This window comes from Xyrauchen texanus, chromosome 7 (assembly GCF_025860055.1).
Source record: "Xyrauchen texanus isolate HMW12.3.18 chromosome 7, RBS_HiC_50CHRs, whole genome shotgun sequence".
NCBI lineage: Eukaryota > Metazoa > Chordata > Actinopteri > Cypriniformes > Catostomidae > Xyrauchen > Xyrauchen texanus.
In genome coordinates, this window is record NC_068282.1 from 13,929,597 (window position 1) to 13,948,951 (window position 19,355).

Genomic DNA, 19,355 nt, shown 5'->3' on the forward strand with positions numbered 1-19,355 from the left:
GTGAGTTTGTTTTGTTTGTATAATAAATACCTTTTGTGTTGGACTTTGCCAACCCCCGCTTCCTCCTTTGCCAAAGAGCTATGAGCTTGTTACACATATATAATATCTCTCTCCCTCTCTCTCTCTTTCTCTCACATGCTCTCTATCCTGTTATTTTCCCCTCTGATGTGATTCATCGCTCTCCTTGAATGTCATGAGGGCACAGGATGACAGAGTGACGAACGAGTAAGCAACAGAACGAGAGAAGTGTTGTGAAGGAGAAAGAGATGAGCAGGCCAAACAATATACTACTCCACACATAAAGCACAAGAAAACAGCACTGTTCCAATTTGTTTTATAGTAGAGGCAGACCAATAGTGGATTTTGCTGATATGATAACTTAGCTGGTGAGATAACCGATTAATCAGATTAATCAGATTTATTGAATGTTTAAAACATTTGTAGTCTTTTCTTATTGTGACAGGGACAGCCATATAGGCTACAAGAGTCCAAAATGAATAAAATCCCAGATGCTACTATTTATGCAACCAAACTCCCAATAATAACATAAAAAAAACTAGATTTGGCTCATAATATAGGACATTTAAAGGTGCTATATGTAATATTTGTTCTGTGCTAAATCATAAAATGACCATAATATGCCATTAGAGAATTAGGAAACATGCCATGTTGAAATACTGGCTTCTCCGATAACAATGCCACAGCCAGTATTTTCTACTTTGAAGTTTCCATTCCAGGCCAGAGTTTTTGTTTATGTTTTGGCCAGTGTGATACCGCCCACTGTCCACTCACCAATGGTATTTCAACACTGCCAGGTTGCCAGATAAGCGTGCTTCAGCCATGGAAGCCAACAAATGAACTGGATCAGAGATAACAGATTCCACCCGACCTAAAAAGCCTTGCCATCCATCTAAAAACCAACATGACCAGAGGTGTAGTAAAACAAGGATAAAAATGGAGATGCCTTTGGAAGATGGAGATGGCTTAAAGTCCAGAAATCCTTTAAAACAGATGCTGAGTGCTGAGTAATTTGCATGTCAACATTCTGACGACCCTCATGAGTTCGAGTCTGGGGCGGGGGGCAGACAACTCTCCAATATTTTGAATTTGAACTGCAGTACCCATTTCAAACACTTGTTGTCAATATTACATATAACAGCTTTAACTGTAAACAAGCCAAAATACTCAAAATACCATCTCTGTGTTCCCAGCTAACACAAGCACATAAGGAAAACAAAAGACTGACTCTGAAGGCCAAAGTATATTTCAGTTGTCTGCATTGCTGATTGCTCTGCGCACACACACAGTATAAATGATGCAAATTTCATGTCTAGAAGGGATCATTCTCTCGTCAATCTAGCAAGATATTTACACAGCGTTAATTTGAAGTTGCACAGCAAGGAGGACTGTTTATATGAACAGTCAGTTTGATGACCAATTCAAGCTCTAAAGGAAATATTTCACATAATAAATTTGATAGCTTAGCTCTACGTCTGCTACTTTCGGTCAAGAGATATTATTGGTCACTGGAGAAGTACATTAATCAGCTCTGTTGTTAAAAGTATGGCTAGGTGGTCTAATGGTAACTAATTTTCTTCTTGCATAAGAGGCCTGGGTTCTAATCCGCTTAAATATAACTTTATATTTTAATAAACAAAGATTGCATCCGTACCTCAATGGACATATATCTTGAGAGGGGACACATCACGGTGGCTGATCTGGACCGTCTGACATGGCTACGTTATTCAGTTCATGAGGTGCCCGCCCAGGTTCAATCGTTTCATCTTGGTGAAAGGCGAGAACACCACTGCCTTGCGCACGGAGATCGTGTCCTTTCTATGGAAGGACGCGATAAAGCCTGTCCCTTCAGCCAAGATGAGGAAGGGGTTTTACAGCCCCAAAAAATCAACCAAAAAAAGCCAGCGGGTTGGGGCCAATCTTGGACCTGGGAGTTGTGAACCAGGCCTTGCACAGACTCCCGTTCAAGATGCTAACATAAAAAAGGATTTTAGCGAGAGTCCGGAATCAAGATTGGTTCTTGGCAGTAGACCTGAAGGACACGTTTCCGCGGCTCGGTTTTACCTCAACACAGGCCCTTCCTACGGTTTGCTTTGCACATGGGATGCCTCCAAGCCTGGCTGGGGTGCTGTGTGCAATGGGAGCGCAGCCGCTAGTCCCTGGACTGGCCTGCATTGGCACATCAACTGCCTCTATGTTGCTGGAAGTGTTGCTTGCCCTGCAGAGCCTTCGGCCATTGATCCAGGGCAAGCACGTGTTGGTCCGGACGGACAACATGGCGACAGGTAGCGTACATCAACCATCAAGGCGGCATGTGTTCTCGTCACATGTCGTTAATCGCCCGCTGTCTCCTTCTCTGGAGTCAGCAGCGGCTTAGGTCATTGCGAGACTTTCACATCCCGGGCAACCTCGCGGACGTGCTGTTGCGGCAGGTCATGCTCAGGGGAGAGTGGAGACTCCACCCCCAGGTAGTCCAGCTGATTTGGAGTCGATTAAGTCTAGTGCAGGTTGACCTGTCCACTTCCCAAGAATCCTCCCACTGTCCGCTTTGGTATTCCCTGACCGAGGCTCCCTTGGCACAGATGCGCTGACACCCAGCTCCCCCCAATGAGCCTACTTGCACAGTTGTTATGCAAAGTCAGGGACGACAAGGAGCAGGTCATCCTAGTAGCACCCAAACTTGGATCTCGGACCTCATGCTCCTCGCGTCGTGTGCTAACTAGGCCCTGTACTGGGGTAGGTGCTCCACATGTACTGGTTGCCCTTAGGTAACCCCGTGTGATGTATCTCCCACAAAACGGTTTCCCCATTGGTAAACCTGCGATCGACCTGCGCTCTCCTCCAGAGCCTGTAGGACTATGTCGTCTCTGGCGACCAAAGCCTACAGTGACACTGGACAGGCCACCTCCGCCCGGCATGCCATGGCCATCCTGCAGGTACACCAGGCCAAGGCACTAGGAACTGCACATGGTTAGTCCTGATCCTGATGTGCTGCAGGAGCTGCACTCTGCGACCGACATCACCTTCCATGCGACGAAGGTCACAGCGCAAGCACTCGGGCAGGCTATGTCCACCTTGGTGGTCCAGGAACGCCACCTGTGGCTGAATCTGGTCGAGATCAGGGACGGCGACAAAGGCCGCTTTCTCAATATGCCCATCTCCCAGTTTTTTTCTTTTTGAAAAACTTCAAAAAGACTTTTCGGCAACACCATTGAGGGCTTCGCCCAGCAGTTCTCACTGGTGAAGTAGCAGACAGAGGCCATCCAGCACGGCTCAAGATCCCGCACCCCGTATGCTCGCCGAGGGCGTCCCCCCATGGCGGGTGAAAGCCCAGGCACAGAGCCCGAGCCCAGTTCTCGGACACAGCGTAGAGCCCCCCACAGGAAGCTGACACTTCCCATCTTGGCCAGCACGAGGACCTGAAAGGCTCCCAAGCGCCCCTGAGAGTGCTCAGGGAGCGAGACATGCGCTACGGAGCTGGTATCCAGACCACTCCATCCCCCACTGGAGGGCCGGGAGGTAAATACTTTGTTTCCTTTTCTCTTTTGTTTGCCTTACCCACATTGTCAAAAAGAAAGTGGTTTCCTCACTCCTTGGGTCACGTAATCGGTGTCCACAGCTGCCATTGTCACAGCTGCCTGACACTGAGCACCCGCAGCCAGGGCCCCCCGTTGAGCACAATTAGAGGAGGAACATGTAATAAAGTCCTTCATTAGACGAGCCTTGACTTAACCAGCAGGGGTTTGATGCATAAGCGGACTGGGTTGTATATCAGCTTGAGTAGGTTTGGATTTGTATGAGTGTGTTTGAGAGTGGTTACTCTGCAACAGACAAAGAGCAGAGCTCTAATAACAGCAATCACCATTACACATCACTAGACCATTCACATACAAACTATAGGCTGCTCCGCTTACACGATAACATAATGATGCATGAACACTTGTTAGAACATCTTCCATTGCATTTACCGTCATTATTTACCAACATTAACTACTATAACATTAGATCGACATTAGATCGGCAGATAAATTAGCAGAGCTAGCCCGGATTAATTAACATTATCACGGAACATAACACAGCTGATAACTTTATAATTACTGATATCAACGAACATAACTCAGCGTACATAGTAGGATTAATCGTACTCACTCAAGTAAGACGCATATGAACACAAGATACGTCCAAACTGAGGCCGATCATAACTTTAATGCACGTCTCAGGCGCCTGTGCAGCGCGAACTGATCTCTTGCAGCGGCTGATGCAGTATGTTCTTCTCTTCCTTGTGAATAGCGCCACTTCTCAACTCACACGCTACGTGCTTCCATAATAACAGTCCCAGCCAATGTAAGCGCGACAGCGCTCATACATTCTCTTACTAAGTGACCTTTTTCACAGCCGCCCCCAAATTGCATGCAATTTGCTCCTGTAAAAGGTTCATCCTTTCATGAGACCGCAAACCCGCCCATGGTGTCCGCTTCACTTCGGTGCAGGGAGGAGATCACGACCCTTCTTCGCAAGGGCGCGATAGAGTCTGTCCCTCCAGGCGAGATGGGGAAAGCACAGGTAGACCTGTTTGCTTCCCGGGAATCGTCCCACTGCCCGCTCTGGTATTCCCTGATGGGAGCCCCTCTCGGGACAGACGCAGCTGGCACACAGCTGGCACACAGCTGGCCCCGGGCTGCTGCGCAAATACGCATTCCCCCAAGTGAGCCTTCTTGCACAGACCCTGTGCAAAGAGCGTGGAGCGACGAGGAACAAGTCACCCTCGTTGCCCCATACTGGCCCACCCAGACTTGGTTCTCGGACCTCACACTCCTCACGACAGCACCTCCCTGGCAGATTCCTCTGAGGAAGGACCTTCTTTCTCAGGGATGGGGCACAATCTGGCACCTGCGCCCAAACCTCTGGAACCTCCACGTCTGGCCCCAAGCATGGACTCAAGCCAGAGCTCCCTCTACCAGGCAGGTTTATGCCCTGAAGTGGTGTTTGTTCACGAATTGGTGTTCTTCCCGAGCCAAAGACCCCCAGAGATGCGCAGTCAGGTCAGTGCTTTCCTTCCTGCAGTCCCTCTCCACCTTGAAGGTATACGTAGCCGCAATAGCCGCACACCACGACACAGTGGATGGTAAGTCCCTAGGGAAACACGACCTGATCATCAGGTACCTCAGAGGCCCCCGGAGGCTGAATCCTCCCAGGCCGTGCCTCTTCACCTCATGGGATCTCTCTGTGGTCCTCTTGAGCCTTCGAAGAGCCCCATTTGAGCCACTAGAATCAGTCGAGTTGAAAGTTCTCTCCTCAAAGACAGCCCTCCTGATTGCGCTCACCTCTATCAAGAGGATGGGGGACCTGCAAGCGTTCTCTGTCAGCGACTCTTGCCTGCAGTTTGGTCTGGCATATTCTCACGTGATCCTGAGACCCCAAGGTTCCCACGATCCCCTTCAGGGATCAGGTGGTGAACCTGTAAGCGCTGCCCCAGGAGGAGATAGCGTGCTTTGCGCACCTACTTGGATCGCATGCAGAGTTTTAGATGCTCTGAGCAGCTCTTTGTCTTCTTTTGTGCACGAAAAGGGAAAGGGAACACTGTCTCTAAACAGAGGCCTACCCACTGGATCGTGGACACCATTGCATTGGCCTACCAGACCCAGGCTGTGCCCACCCCCTCGTGGGTTCGAGCACACTCTACAAGGAGTGTGGCGTCCTCATGAGCACTGGCCAATGGCACCTCTCTAGTAGATATCTGCAGAGCAGCGGGCTGGGCAACACCCAATACCTTTGCAAGAATTTACAATCTCTGGGTAGAGCCGGTTTTGTCCCGTGTTCTTTCAGGTACGAACAGGTAGATTTCGGTAATACGGAACAGCTGGCCGGGTGTATCGCTTACATATAACACCTCTATAAAACGTGCGCTTTTACCCCCAGTTGAGTTCACAAAGTTGTGGACCCTGGAAGTTTTTCCACCCTAGCCTTATGGTTCCTGAACTCAGTTGAGAAGTTCGCAGCCAGCCCCACTACGGGGTCTAATATGCCTTGTACTGGGATAGGTGCTCCACAGGTGCCATTTACTCTGGTAACCCCTGTGATGTATATTCCATGGTACGGTCTCCCTGTCGGCAGACCAGCATCTCCCTTGGGCAGATCTCTCTCTGCCCCTGGTCGCTGTGTTTGCAGAATTCCCCCCCTTTTCTTGGCGGAACCAACCACCGCACCTCTTCCATGTGCAGCTGGTGAGCCCATGTGTCATATTACCCCTTTTGGGCAGGTTGTGGTCTCTGCGGGGTCTTTTCCCCCTAAAAGATGGTTCCCATGGTTCAGCTGTTGTGGCATTTTTCTATAGGGACACAGAGTGTCACTACAATGTCGAGTGAGTGACAGAAGGGGAATGTCTTGGTTACTGCCGTAACCTCCATTCCCTGATGGAGGGAACGAGACATTGTGTCCCTCTTGCCACATCACTGTACTAGCCGCTGAAACCTTGTTTCGGCTCCTCAGCACAAAACCTGAATGGAATCGCATTCCTGCTCCTTTTATACCCATATGTCCGGATGAGTGGCATGCAAATTCCACTCGCCAATTCTCATTGGCCTTTTCTCAAAGAATGGGAGGTGTTCAGGGCTCTCAAGAGCGACACCTAGTGTCACTACATCAAAACAACTTCTTGTTCACTCCATCAGGGAAAGGAGTTTACAGACAGTAACCAAGACGATTTTTTTTATGAGTGTGAAAACCTGAATACAAGCTAGAAATTTCTTGTCACAACCTTATTCTGTTTAATGAGCATCCTACCAACCACTACTAGATACTTCTGTGGATCACAATGCATAATCAGTTAACAAGAAATAAAAAATTGTTTGTCTGGGCTTGTATATTGTTGGCATTTTTACAGCTTGAGCTAACAAGACTCGAGACTCTTTCTCTTTAAATATTGCCACAAGGTATTACTTGAACCTCACCTGAGGTAACAATCCATTCTCCAACAATTTAATTTCAGCAGGCCATGTCTTATTTATAAAGGAATTTACATTTAACATGTGTGGAAAAACAAAAGTGTACATTTTCTTTAAGAGCTGGTGGAAGAAACTGAGGTGCACTTTCTGTGTGTGTGCATGTACACTCAGCAGTAGACTGCAGAGTTGTTAGTAATTATGATAATTGCATGAGTGCAGCAGCTTTTGCTGAGGGCCAGAGATGATGCATGAAAGAGAAAGAGTGAGATATGGAGGAAATATGGATGAGTGATTTTAAATGTTATTCCACAAGGCGGAAATAGCACTTTTGCATCCAATCGCGGTGCATCTTGATTATTTTACAAAAGAAAATAAAGTCTAATTAAAGCTTCTCTGATTTTAAGATTTATGAGTGTCAATTTGTTTTTCAATGTTTGGGGTTTCAATTTGTTATATACAGGCGGAGTGCCAAAAATGGGGTAGAAGAAAAAATAACAACATGTTACATAACTGAATGTGGGGGAGAAAATGGAGGTGTTGCAAAATGTACATGCAGCACACAAAGCCCATATTTAATAGAATGCTGTCATCATAAGCATAATTAAAAAAAATTTATAACTAAACTCACTCTCAGTGCATAATCATTTATTTTAATTACCTTTTTTTTGTGTAAATAAGAGTTTTGAAATGGTCCAGTGCATTACAAGATGTCACTGGCACAAACTGGGTTATAATATTTTGCAGACTTGCTGACAAGGGGTTTGTTTCTTAAAGCACTAAGTAGAAAGTTAGCTTTTTCACCCAATTTGGAATGCTCAATTCCCAATGCGCTTTTAAGTCCTCGTGGTCATGTAGTGAATCGCCTCAATCCGGGTGGCGGAGGACGAATCCCATCTGCCTCCACGTCTGAGACCGGCAACCCGTGAATCTTATCACGTGGCTTTTTGAGTGCGTTGCCACGCGGAGGTTTCACGCCATCCACCGCGGCATCCACACTCAACTCACCATGTGCCACACCGAGAATGGTGCAGGTAGAGTAGCAGGAGAGGTGAGGACAGGGGTTGCAGGAGGTGTAAAAGTTGTTTGTGTGCTGTGAAGGTCAGAGCAGGTGTGGGGTGTGAGAATGGGTTTTTAAATCAACAGTAAAACACATTTAGGTCATCAGCCAATTGTTAATTCCCTACAGTGTTGGGGTTGGTGTATTGTATTTGGTAAAGTCTTTCAGGCCTCTCCACAATGATGCAGGGTTGTTTTTTTTCCAGCTTTTCAGAATAGCTTCTTTTAGACACTCTGATCTCCTTTGTCAGTTCATTTTTGGCCTTATTATACAATATTTTATCCCAATTTCTGTAAACATTCTTTTTGACCTGATGAAGCTGTCTGAGTTTTGCTCTAAGCCATGGTTTGTCATTGTTGTATGTTAAACAAGTCCTAGTAGGAATGCACATATCCTCACAAAAACTGATATATGATGTCACCGTATATGTGAGCTCATTGAGGTCTGTGGCTGCAGTCTCAAAAACACTCCAGTCATAGGTCCAACTCTTTAAAGTCCTTACTACAGGTTTAGCTAATTTTAGTTTCTGCCTGTAGATCGGAGAAATGAACCAGAGAGTGATCAGAGAGTTCCAAAGATACTAGAGAGACAGAGTGATATGCATCCTTTATTGTTGTGTAGCAATGATCCAGTTTATTTCTGTCTCTGTTGGGGCATGTAATGTGCTGTCTGTATTTGGACAGTTCACGTGTGAGATTTGTCTTGATAAAATCCCCAACAATAATAAGAAGTGAGTCTGGGTATTGTTGTTTCGTGTCTGTGATCTGATCAGCCATCTGTTGCAGCGCTGCGCTCACACAAGATTGTGGAGGAATATAAACAAACACAAGGACACAAGGAAAACTCCCACGGCTAGTAGAAAGGCTTACAGTTTATGTGCCTCTATGTTAGGACAGCACATTCAGCATTGTTACATCTGTACACCAACATTCGTTGATGTAAAAACACGTTCCACCGACTCTTGTTTTCCTCATTAACTCTGCGGCGCAATCCGCTCTGAACAGCTGGAAGCCCAGTAGATTTAATGCACTGTCCGGAATGGTTTCGCTCAGCCAGGTTTCCGTGAAGCACAATGCAGCAGGATTTGCAAAGTCCTTATTTTTGTGGGTGAGGAGTAATTCGTCCATTTTGATAGGAAAAGAGAAGAGATTCGCTAGATGGATGATTGGTAGCACTGTTAGAAAGCAGCGCTTTCGGAGCCAGCACGCCGGCTCGCTTCCCTCGCTTGTGTCTTTTAATGCACTTGTACAGCACCGCTGCTCCTCTGACTAAAATGTCCAGCAAAACATAGGAATAATCCAAAAACTGGTAAAATATTGTCTGGCATGTGCTACCGAATATTGTCTGGCATAACATTTACATACTGGTAAAACTGATCTGAAATAAATGACTAAACACAGGACAAACAAACAAAAATAACAAAATAACTGAAGAGCTTCACACCGAGCGGCCGTCCACGGTGCCATGATGTAAAAAGATATTAGTGAATTAGTGATATTAGTGAAAGTTTTGGCCTAAAGACGCAGTAACGTTTACCTTCGCACTGAGAAATTCCACTGGTGAAATACATCTCAATGGGAATCCCTGTGAAATTTACGATCGACTTGACTTTGGTGGTGAAGATTTCACGTGTAGTTCAAGTTTGTTGAACTTTGAGAGGGGAATTCGCCACATTAACCAATAGAAAGTTTGGTTTGGCATTGAACCCCAGTTTGGGTGGTGCCTCATACACATCTACACGGAATATCCATAATGGACTAGAATAACTTTTAGTGGCAAGTTTCTTTTATCTTCACAATCCCAGAGTATAAAGCGCAGCATTAAAAAGAGGCTGCATGGCAATTCATTTTTTGCTTGTTTCACACACTCAACATTCGTCCATGCCTTCTTTGCCTGCACAATTTTGCCATGCAAAGGTAAATGTGCTCGCTCCATAAATTCAGCTGCCGTAATGATGCACTTAACCTAATAAAGAGCAATTTCAACTCAATGAGCGATCTACCTTCTGGTTAACAGATGTTGCGCCATCATAAAATAATGAATAACAAAGGTTAAGATGATTTTCAGAGACTGTGTAACCCAAGTCTCCTTATACTAATAAACACAGTATGCAACAGGAAAAGATAACATTTTAGTGGTAATTTATAATTTGTCAATCAGCCAAAAATATGATTTTAAGTTCAAGACATAGTTTGTATTAAATAATCACATATCAACAGGATTTAATAACTGAATGAGATTATGTGGTTAAGAAATATAAATAGTGTGATTCTCCATACTTAACACCATCAAGCACATATACATAAACTGATATTGTGGTACTGAGTGATAATGCAATTATTAGTATGGTAAGCAATTGAGAATATAAACATATCCGATATCAAGGGGGTCATGAACGTTCTAGAACTACATTCTTCTTAATATCTGTATGGTGGATGTAATAAATAATAAGGACAAGGCACACACTGAACAGAAATCCTTGAATAAATGAAACGGAATACTATTCCTGCAGCAATGCATTAATACACACCCATCCATCAAACGCACACACAAACACACACTCTGAGCAAACAGTGTCAAACAGTATACAATCTGTGAATACAGGTTTAATTAGTCAAATCTGATTCAGATAAGCAAAGCAAGCATCAAAAAACTGCCCTAACCAATCATTCCTTCCAAAAGCACCCTGGAACTCTGGGATATTGCTCTGCCAATGGGGAACACTGTGTTCTATATCGTCCTGAAGTCCGCCACTCTTTCTCTCCTCTCCCCTCCCCTCCCAGAAGCAGTAGCATAGCGTATCTAGTCTGCCAAGACCAATATCCTATCAATATGTAATTCCCACATTAACATGCTAAATCTGAGAGTTTTCATAACTGAACTGTACATTAAACATCAAATACTGTATGTTTTGTTTGGCTGTGAATTTTCACTTTCAGTGAGGACAGACAAATTATTTGAAACTTGTTGGCCTGGTTAGGACATGATTTTAGGCTTTGATTCTGCTTAAATGTAATGCTGCATTAGAGCCACTTTATAATTGTAATTTCCTTAGCATAAATGTTGTTTTCAGTCAGTTGAACACAAGAATCAACACATCACTGTGAAGTTTAAAGGCGGCTATAAATTGTTAAATATATGCAAGGAAAATCAGACCAATCACAATTCAGTATGCAAATAGATGCAATAAAGAAGACCAATCATAATTTAATATGCAAATATCATAATGAAATCATAGTTAAGATTAGGTTTAAAAAAATCCCCAACCATGACGTTTGAGGAATATACAGTAAATACAGTGCTGTCTTGCAACCAGTGTGATAAAATATTCCTTTGTTACAACCCCAAGCAGATTCACAATTTCAGTAGAAACATGAAGCCTCAAGAAACAGAAGGCTTTTCTCTGAGCAGTAGAGTTAGAGCAAATGCAAACGGATTACCCTGCCTTTTCTTTATATAAAACTTCACAGCATACCGACATTCCTTATTAAATATGTTGAAATTAATCCCTATATGCTGGCTGGAATGTGCGAATGTTTCTTTTTGTGTGCACTCATTGTGTCACTAACATTCAATTGGCGTTTGGACAGCACAATAAAACTAAATGTGATGTAGGATGTGCCAGTCCTGAAGTATCTGTTGGCGTCACGTGAGTATAGCACTTCAATGGATTGTGAAACTGTAGGCTAAATAGCCTTTTAATCACACTTCCAAAAGACAGGATTAAGTCAAACCTTTTCCCTGACAGAAGCACGCAAGACAAGAAAAAGTGATGTAAAGGGTAAACGTGGAGGAAATAATTGGCAACGCAAAAAGTATTGTGTGATGGAAAGACAGGGAGAGTGCCTGGGTGCTCATATGTGAGCTGAGAGGTATCTTTGTAGTATGAGACAGAGAGATATTTGAGTGTGTGAGAGACAGCAAGCTAAAGCGTGCTCAGTGTTAGAGATTATGGGAGTGTGTGTGTCGGTCTCTGAGAGAGAACAAACGTGTGAGTGGTTGAAAGCACTTGCCTGAAACTCCACTAATCCAGCTAAAAATAAGAACTTGTGCCATGTGACATGCAGACTCTGTAAGATGGCTCCCTGTAAAGAGATATTCCCCATTCTGACAGAAAAGATGCACTCAGAGTAGGGCTTGGCATCATAGCTACAACAATTATATCTATAATAATTATAATTATATGATGCTAGTATGAGTGTCGAACAGCCCTTTTGGGGATGAGTCGACAACCCAAAGGACAGGGACAGGCTTTTCCTATTCATGCCTCTTTTCTCTCTTTTTTTCTTTTTATCCCCAGAAAAGAGATAATTCGCTAACCGACCGGGACGCCATTGGGGGGTATTAAGTGGAAATACGTCACATGGTCTTGCCGTGTTTTGTCAAAAGGCGTCTGCCCAAGGAAGATGCAGTTTGCCAACAGGGAAACGTTTTCAGCTGAATATATGTCGCAAGGGGTTGCCTATGGGGAACCAGTGCATGCGGAGCACCTATCACAGTACGGGGCTTAGTTAGCACAAGTACTGGGCTGGCAGTGAGTTTCTCCGCAAACTCATCTGCCATAGGGATAGGAGAAAATCAATCAGGGAACACATTTGTGAACACTACTGGGAATCAACAACGCACATCTTCAGCTCAAAAGAGGTGAAAGGTGCTAGGCGCAAGCAATATACCTGGCCGGTTGACCCAGACTTACTGGGGCGTTAAGGAACCATGCCTTGTTGGCCTCTCTCATCTCGACCAGGTGGAGCCAAAAGTGGTGCTCCTGGACCACAAGGTGGACATCGCCTGCCTGAGAGACAACGCTGTGACTTTCATCATGAAAAGGGAGTTCGGTTGCCGAGTGCAATTCCTGCATCAATCCCAGGGCAGGACTACCCTCGTGCAGGTCGTTCAGCGCCTTGGTTTGGTGGACTTGCAGGAGAGCCATAGCGTGCAGGGCAGAGGCAGCATGTCCAGCGGCACGTAAGCTTTGGCCACCAGGGACAACATAAACCTACAGGCGCTTGATGGGAGCTTCGGGCGCCCGTGTCAGGTGGCGACGCTCTGCGGGCATAGGTGCACCGCGAGCGCCTTATCCACTGGAGGCATCACAGAGTAGCCCTTGGCCGCCCCACCATCGAGGGTAGTGAGGGCAGTGGAGCCGAACGATCGGAACTGGGCAGTAAAAGGTGCCGTCTACAATCATGTCAGCTCCTCATGCACTTCCGGGAAGAAAGGAACTGGGGCGGGGTGGGGTGGTGTGTGGTTGTGAGCCCAGATACCAATCGTCGAGCCGCAAGGGTTCAGGGAGAGTGGAGATTTCCACTCTAGCCCGATGCTCGCGGCTGCCCGGGAAAGCACATCCGTCATTTTCGCATCAGCGTGGGACTGGGTGACCTCACCCAAAGGGGAAAGCCCGGCCAAGGCTTTTGCATCCAACTGGACGAGCCCGCTCTCTGATGCTATGCTCGAGAACTCATCACCTTCGCGGGCACCGAACAAGAAGTCTAACTCGCCCTGAGACGAGCCGGTGCACTCATCCAGAAGCCGGAGCAAACGAGCGTGCCAGGGAATGGGAGGTCTGCAGGGATTTACACAGCGGAGGTGGTCCCATTGTGGTCCCCGAATAACCCCCAGTGCTCGCCGTGCTGGCCTCATACCCGAAGGCGAGCCGCAACTGCAGCGTTGCCATGGTCATGTCCTCGCAATGAGATGTCTTGCCGTCCATGAAAGATGTCTTGCCGTGCATGAAAGGCGAGACATATCCAGCTGCAGACCCGCAGCACCACCAGTTTCAGAACCCCAGTTTCAGAACCCCAGCGCCAGAACCTGAAGTGAGGGGCGGCGTTATTGACAATGAGACAAGCATGGCGGAGAGCATGGTGAGTTGTGTAACGTTTTTGACATCATGTTGTGAAAAATTATCGCATATATTAAGTTCAGCGTTTATCTGCTAAATATTTAATTTGTGCATATCTTTTTCATCTTAATGAAGCTTGAATATTTTGTCATACTTTACTGTATTAAAAAAAAAATTCAATTTGTGCATAACTTTATCATCTTAATGAAGCTTGAATATGTTGTCATACTTTACTGTATTAAAAAAAAAATTCTACGGATGGTTCGATACATTTTGCTTGTTGTAAATGAGCCTTGCAGTGACGTTTTGAAGACATCTTGTGAAGGTGTTAAAGTGTTTGTTCCACGTTCCTCTGTTATATGCATTGTTTGTGAGTTAATGTTACCTTATAGTTGAGGGTTTTTGTTGAGATTATTGTGTGCTTTCATCTCTGTAGAGACATTTGAATGAATGAGACCACAAGGAAAAGGCCACAACAATCTCCTGGAACAGTCAGAAGCTTCCAGAGAGCCCTTTCTATTTCATTTTGTGTTCAGGGATGACATGGAGTTATTTTAGCAAGAATGTAAGGACAAAATGGGCCTGAGAGTGAATTCCTTATTTGATACATTTTAAGTTTAATTTATACAGGATTGTCATGATAAAATGGGCCTAGGGGTGAATTGGTCATTTGTTGTATATATTTTTATTGTTTCTTTTAAAATTATGCTGAATTTTCTCTCTTTTTAGTTTTTTGACATGTTTTATTTTACATAAAGAAAAATGCATGCTGCACATGTTCTTGTGAAATAAAGTATATTTTATATAAAATGCCCATAAGTTTCAAGCATTTTTTTTCACCATCATGATCAGGAAGTAACTCTCATAATACAATGAAACGGATAACTATATACAATTATATTACACAAGATCAATGTTTTAAAATGCTTGTACTGTACCTTAAAGAATCATTATAACATACGTATAACGTATGATGTTTCGTTTGTAATAAAAGCAAAGTGCTCTCCAAAACGTTAGGTGGCGCTACTCGGTTTCGAACGTAAGCTCCGCCCCTCACTTCAGGTTCTGGCGCTGGGGTTCTGAAACTGGGGTTCTGAAACTGGTGGTGCTGCGGGTCTACAGCTGGATACTATTGTGAAAGGCAGTGATCGTGGCCATCTGAAGGTGAGAGATATCGACCACATCCAGGAATAATACACAACCGGAATGGCATCTTTAAAAAGATGTGTAGAATATAGACTTTTAGGGGGGAAAATTCTCTTTTAGAATACACTCTAAGTGATTTGCTGAAGCGCCCAGGGGCGATCTCTACAGTGCACCTGTTCAGAGAGGGGAGAAAGCCACTGTAATGCAGCGTAAGGATCCAACAGAGGTTGGAAACCATGGGAATTCAGCTCGCTTATTTCTCAATGAAACAGCGACCGCTCGGCTCCGAAGAGAAAATCTGAATGAGCGGTATGCGCGCCCCCTCATTTATACCCGTAAAAATAACGTGTTAAAAAAATGAACGCAATTAAACGCAATGACCCAGGATTGTAATAAGGAAGATTCCTGAGAAAAGCAAGCTTATAGTACCACCAGTTTACTCCAGAAGGCAGCAACTGAAATTTCAGCTGTGTGGCAAAGCGCAGTTTATACAGTGAAGCATAAGAAAACAAACAGACATCACAAAACAGACATTCGTTATGTTCTTGCGTTCAAAACATTTGATGGAGCGCAAATTCAAACTAAGGGATCTCAAGATGTGTTCTAAGTATTAAACTATATTTAACTCTACACAGTGACCTAAACATTTTATGTTTATGACACAACACACCCGAGATGCTACTCAAGCATGTCTGATGCTTGTTGAAATTGACAGGTCCTTAAACAAGCCCTCATAATAAATCTCGAACTGATTGACAAATTCACTTGTGAAATGGATTGCTGTGAACTGTATGATTGACTTATGTTCAATAATATGGTAGTAAACAACATATTGTATTCTAAAGCCTTTTTTTGTATTGTCTTATCAATGATTAACTCTTCTGCCACAAGAATGTAATGCATTTTAATTATCTGAATATATATATATGTATATAATATTTAATATTTAAAGATAACTAAGTATAATTATTTAATCATATATTGAATTATTGTTATATGAGGGGCTCTCTCAGCAAATATTTGTATATGCGATTAAATGCAATTTATCGCGATTAATTGAGACATCATGTAATTAATTCGATTACAAATTGTAATCGATTGACAGACCTAATATATATAACATAAGATCAAGCTTTTGACACTTAGGACAACTGAGGGAATTGTACACAACTATTACACAAGGTGCAAACATTCATTGATGCTCAAGAAGACAACATACATACTAAATATACTACATACTACTATGCATATATACTTTATGTAATTATCTGTAATGTAGATTCTTAAGAGCAGTACTAATTTAAAAAATATTTTATCTCTTATATTTGTACAAATTATGAAAGGGGTGTGAATATTTATGAGACAAACGGGAATGCAAACGTATCTTCACAACTATATATGCTGTTTATTAAACCTCCGACTAATAGGTTATCAGCTGTCTTCCTTTTCTTCGGCTTTCTATCTTGTTTCTGAACAGCATTCTAAATATAGCAATTCTGTAATTTGGCGACTAAAAACAGCCATTTAACTTCTTAATGTTTCAGCTAAGGAGCCAAAGGCTCCTAAGTAATTTTTTTAGTCTGGAGCCCTGCAATATACCAACCCTAAGCTTGAGCAGATAAACTATGACAATCTCCCATCCACAATGGGAAAGAGAGAGAGAGAAAAACAGATGCTTTCGTGCCAAAATATGAGGGTGGCAAAGGATGTTCTCTTCTTTCACATTCATCATCGAAATAAAAACCTTGAGAAAAACAGAAGGTCATATCATCCTGCCTGGAAATAGAGGAAGAGAGAGAGAGAGGAGGGGGGGGTAGAAGGGAAGGAGTGGTAGTGCTACTTAATGGATTATAGGGTATGGAAAGCTGGGTGGGAGGGAGGGGAAGAGTGTGTGTAATGGTTCACGAGGGGAAGAGTGGGTGTGTGCGGCGATGAGATGAGAAAATACTGTCACATGCTTTAGAATAAGGGTCTAGGCAGATCTCCCCAAGAACACTGCTGGAGCGCCACAACAGCTAGTAGCTACTGCTGTTCATCACACTAGACTGTTTCACCATCCTCCTCTTTCACTCCTGCTAATGCTACTTCCTTTCATCCTACTCTCAAAGCCTCCAGGCATGAAAACAAACCCTGCAGACATCTTATTTATCCAAACTACTGTTTTGGCTCAAAACTAGTCAAATCCAATTAATTTGCCAGCCCAATTAATAAGACAATATTTGGCCATCTGATCTGCATCAGATGATAACAGTGACAAAATGGCTGATGTGCACGCTCTCCCTTGTCTCCAAAATCTATGGACAGCCCAACACAGTCTCATGAAACTAGTAATAATTTGTACCAAATGGCAAAATTGTAAGATATCATCTGACTTGGCTTTTACAAAATCAATAAACAGAATTTCAAATCAATATAACACAGTCCAATATATTTACCTTGCCTTCTATCCAACATTTAATTTAAAAAAAGGAAATGGCTGTAAACAAATGTAGTTACTCATTCCATTTTTATTTATTTATTTATTTCTCTAAAGTTATTTTTCTATTAAAATATCGTTAAGTTTAGGGTTTTGGTAAGGGGTAAGACTATATGGTTAGATTTAGATTTAGGTTAGGGTTAAGTTAAACTTAGGAAAAATCATAAGAACGCTTGTTCAGAAACCCTGATGTTTCTTTTCTTCCTTGGTACACAACTAATTTTCCATTTAAAATCATGCACTCAAAAACTATTTTCAAGATTTACAAGATTTTACCATTTTCCATTTTTCAATCAAATTGAATTGAGTAATCTTGAACAAAATTAAATAAAATAAAAAACGTAGTTATTTCAAGTTTAATTAATTTAATTTTGTTAAAGATTACACAGTTAATTTTGATGGAAATTGTTATGCAAATAAAATGTATAAATCTTAAAAAATATGTTTAAATATATTTTTTGAGTGGGGTTAGGTTTATATATATATATATATATATATAAAATAAAATTATATTCAGAAAATTAAAATGCATTACATTCTTGTGGCTGAAGAGTTAATCATTAATAAGACGATACAAAAAGCGGCTTTAGAATAAAATGTATTGTTTACTACCATATTATTGAACATAAGTCAATCATTGGCATACAGTTCACAACAATCCATTTCACAAGTGAATTTGTCAGTCAGTTCAAGATTTATTATGAGGGCTTGTTTAAGGACCCATCAATTTACATCTGCGTCAGACATGCTTATGTAGTGTCTCGGGTGTGCTGCGTCACAAACATAAATGTTTTAGGTTACTGTGTCAAGTTAAATAGAGTTTAATACTTAGAACACATCTTGAGATCACTTAGTTTGTATTTGCGCTCCTTCGAGTGTTTTGAACGCAAGAATGTAATGCATGTTTGTGTTGTTCTGCTGCTGAAGTAATTTCCTCACTGTATAAACTGAGTTGCCCATAAAGCTGACATTTCACTTACTGCCTTCTGGAGTAAACAGGTGGCACTACAAGCTTGCATTTCTCAGGAGTATTCCTTACACGGTGGCATTGCGATTAATTGCGTTATTTTTTTCAACGCACTGAATTAACACGTTAAATTGACAGCCCTAATACATATATATATCATTTTTATTTTTTATTAATTTTTTATGGCATAAATGGCACATCTGGAATACTTGATTCTGATTAATTGAACATTAATTGAACATTAATTGTCAAATGAATTTTTTATTGTATGGTAAGTAGACATGTAATCTGGATTCTAAATGAATCATTCCAAAAGTTCTAGCATGTTAATATGAGACTGACAGAGAAATTACATTAACTAAATACACTTTTCTTTTTTTTTTTTTTTTTTTTCCCCACCTCCACCCCCCCTCTTCGGAGGACAACTTTATTATTATTTTTATATATTTTTTTTTTTATTCCAGAAACTGTAATATCTTTTTTAAGTACATACACAATATGTTATATTCGGATTAACCATATACAAATTGATACACATAACACTTTTTCTTTTTAAGGCAGAACATATATCCCTTCCCTCCTACTAAGTGACATAATTAATCAGCGGGGCCCAGAGAGAGTCGAAGTCAGCCGATCGAAATTTGTTAAAAGCAAGCATGGACTCCAGACTGATATGATCAGACAAGAGATTTCTATACTGGTTAATGCTAAGATTATTTTTAGTTTTCCAATTCAAAAGGATAGTTTTCTTTGCAACAGATAGTGTGGTGAGGACCATGTGTGCTTTGTCGATCTCCATATTAATATCATTTAAATCCCCTAATATACATAGTTTTGGGCAAGTAGGTATATTACACTTAAGCCATATTGATAAGTCCTCACAAACCTTAGTCCAGAATCTTTGG

At 42.5% G+C, this 19,355-nt stretch overlaps 1 protein-coding gene across 6 annotated transcripts in view; it reads right to left on the reverse strand.

Moving 5' to 3' along the window:
• The window catches only part of LOC127646169 (calcium-dependent secretion activator 1-like), a 154,676-nt gene that overhangs the window by 110,224 nt on the left and 25,097 nt on the right, over positions 1–19,355 (reverse strand). The gene's annotated exons all lie outside the window — the stretch shown is intronic.